The sequence below is a fragment of the Lathyrus oleraceus genome, chromosome 6 (assembly GCF_024323335.1).
Source record: "Lathyrus oleraceus cultivar Zhongwan6 chromosome 6, CAAS_Psat_ZW6_1.0, whole genome shotgun sequence".
NCBI classification, from domain to species: domain Eukaryota; kingdom Viridiplantae; phylum Streptophyta; class Magnoliopsida; order Fabales; family Fabaceae; genus Lathyrus; species Lathyrus oleraceus.
The window spans coordinates 430,855,358-430,858,807 of record NC_066584.1 but is presented as its reverse complement, the minus strand read 5'-3'; positions in this window follow the sequence as shown (position 1 = coordinate 430,858,807).

Here is a 3,450-nt window from a genome sequence, read left to right as displayed (position 1 = left end):
CGAGTTTCTTCCCAGTCATCGGTAAATGTCTGGTCTCGTTTCACTTATAAACATCATTGTTCGATGTCGGTAAACATCGAGTTTCTTCCTAGTCATCGGTAAATGCCTGGTCTTGTTTCAATTGTAAACATCTTTTTCCTCCCCCAGTGAAGCCGCCATCGGTAAATGGCCCCGCTTTCTTTGATATCGGTAAATATCAGATTTGTTTTGAAGCCGCCATCGGTAAATGGCCCCGCTTTCTTTGATATCGGTAAATATCAGATTTGTTTTGAAGCCGTCATCGGTAAATGGCCCCGCTTTCTTTGATATCGGTAAATATCAGATTTGTTTTGAAGCCGTCATCGGTAAATGGCCCCGCTTTCTTTGATATCGGTAAATATCAGATTTATTGTGAAGCCGCCATCGGTAAATGGCCCCGCTTTCTTTGATATCGGTAAATATCAGATTTGTTTTGAAGCCGCCATCGGTAAATGGCCCCGCTTTCTTTGATATCGGTAAATATCAGATTTGTTTTAAAGCCGCCATCGGTAAATGGTCCCGCTTTCTTTGATATCGGTAAATATCAGATTTGTTTTGAAGCCGCCATCGGTAAATGGCCTCGCTTTCTTTGATTTGTCACCTATAGAGTGCAAATTCTCCGGTTCTTTTGGTATTCAATCCTGAAGGAGAATTGCGACCCAAAGCGCAGCGGAAATTAAAAATTTCTCCTTTAGAGATCCTTACGAATGGTCATGATCAGTGATAGAATATTTACCTCTTGTGACGGTTGAAACCTTTGGTGCGGATCTCTTGTGACGATCAAAACCCTTTGATGCAGATCCACAAAGCGATCACGAACGTTGAACGATGACAACGTCTCTACTCAGTCCACACGAACGGCTTCCTTCAATCTCAGTGCTAGCTGGTACGAATGAAGGCTTTTGAGTGAGAGAGAGAGAGAGAAAGTGAGAAAACGAAAATAATGCAACCGCAACCTTTTGCTTCTGCACAAGGGTTCTATTTATAGAACCACTTGTGTGGGCTTCAAGCTAAAAGCCCACTTAAGTGTATTTTGGCCCATATCTTATAATATGCCCAAAATCACTTAAGCCCATGGTACCTTACCATATTTCGTATTCTACTCAAGTACACCGTACCTTACGATGTTCTATAACTCACTTAAGGGCACCGTACCTTACGGTATTCCTTAGTTACTCTATCTCTCATCAATCCGTCCTTTGTGTGTGACCCTGTAGGTTTTCGTGACGTTGGCAATTATATTAAATCACGCATTTAACACAATAAACAGTGAGCGGTATCTAGCAACACATCACTGCTACCCAAGACACGAAAATGTCATGTGATCTGACAAAACCTTTCTGTGATAATACTTATGTGTATAATTACCCTTTTGCCCTTATGTCTATATTGAACACAAGGCATAGACCGTGTCATCCTTGTCCAGTTCAATATTGGGCCCGTAGACATTTATCCTGTTATGCAGGATGGGCAAATTCCATCTAGGTCACTCATGTCCCTCAGCATGCTTCGTGGAGTACCCATCAACTGTCTTTATGGTTATCCAGTTACGGAAAACGTTGGATCAGCAATAAAGCACTCGACTCTACACCTAGGATCCATAGTGGTTTCAGGTCGAAGAGTGGAATACACTATTATCACCATGAGAATAACTTATGACACTTTGCATAACGTTCTATATAGTATTCTCATAGCGGGTCAATCCGGTATAAATATTACTCTTAATATTCATACCTATGTTTAAGACTTAATAACTCTTTATCCATAATCCATGAGATGTGATCATCAGTCTACAAACATAATAGTCTTAATGCTTTAATGTTATCCCACTTCACATTAAAGCTCGACTACGGATACTTTAAGAATAGTGCCCTTATGTTTAATGTGTTCTCATGATTAAGTCACACTTAATACATTAAACGGACTATCTATTCTAGGGACTTTATTAATCAATAAAGAAAAAGCCTTTTATTAATTCGATACAAGTACCAAAAGGTATTGGCCTCTAGGGCTTACACCAATAAATCCCTATTCACCTTAAAAGTCTGATAGTCGCTGCTTTCATCCGTTCAGGTTCACAGCTGATTGAATAGGGGAAGCTGTAGCACCTCAAATTTGCCCTCCTCATTCATGCATTCATTTTAGGTCATTTAACATTTCATATTGCATTTCAACATGTTCAAATGGGGTCTATTCATCATTTAACACATTACTCTTGAAGGAACAAAGGTCCAGTGCACAGATTACAAATTTGGCAAGATGACTTGAACTGTCATGCTCGCTAGGCGAGTAGAGTGGGTCGCCTAGCGAGGCTCACTGTCATGTTCACTAGGCGAGCAGATCCTTCGCTAGGCGAAGCCTACGCGTTTTGAAAATATAACAGAAAAATATTGGACTTGGACCTCTCTCATTTGAGCCCACAAAGCAACAAAAATCAAGTTATAAATTCTGAAATTTCAGTAAAAGAAAAAAGGAGGAGAATTGGTGAAAGCTGAAAACACTCTGAAGTTTCCTTGGAACAAAACCCTAGAGAAGAGCTAACATAATTCAGGGCAACCTCCAGAGACTGAAGGGAACTCATTTGCAAAGAATCAATCCCATCCCATATAAACCCTAAGATTGCTTTGCAAACGGCACCGGGCAATTTAATTTCATCCGATCTCTCCAATTAGGTTTACCCTATTCCCATTACTTTACGCCTTTGATTTGAAATTTCTAAATGTATGAGGCATTCGGGCTTAGATGCGCATGAATGTGTAAAATAATGCCTTGAATGTTTTAATCACTTCGTTTCTGAGATGGATACCGTAGGGTTTGGGATTATGGAAATCGGATTGTTATCAAGGAAGAATCCAAAACCCGCAGACACTGGCTAGCACCTCGCTAGGCGAGCATGTAGCGAAGCTTCGCTAGCACCTCGCTAAGCGAAGCAGTAGCGAGCGTGATAGTAATTGATTTTTTCTGTTTGCTCTAATCTGTTTTGTGTTTGTCATGGCATGTTTTCTCCTGATTCCATCTTGTTACTCTAACGTGTTTGTTGAGTTTTTGTGAGGGCTCACATGAACCTTGAAAGATAGCTTGCTTGGTATTCCCCTTTATTTGTGGGATACCATTTGGAGATTTATTCTGATTGCTTTGCTGACTTGTTTTCTTTGATGGTGCTAGCCTGAGAGATCTCTGGGTTTCTTATTTCTTTAGTTACTGTTACTTCAGACCTTTGTCCGTGTGGTAGATCTCTTGATCCCTTTTACATATTTTCCCGTATTTTACCGCTTTCTTAGCTGGAAGACCTCGATAGGAGGCAATGTTTTTGTGTGTTTACTTTTGTGCCCAAAGACCTCCAAGAAGAGGCACCAGTGCTAAAGACCTCCATGAAGAGGCAATTGACGGATAAAAGGGATTAGTAGTCAACCCCCCGTTATTCAGTGTATC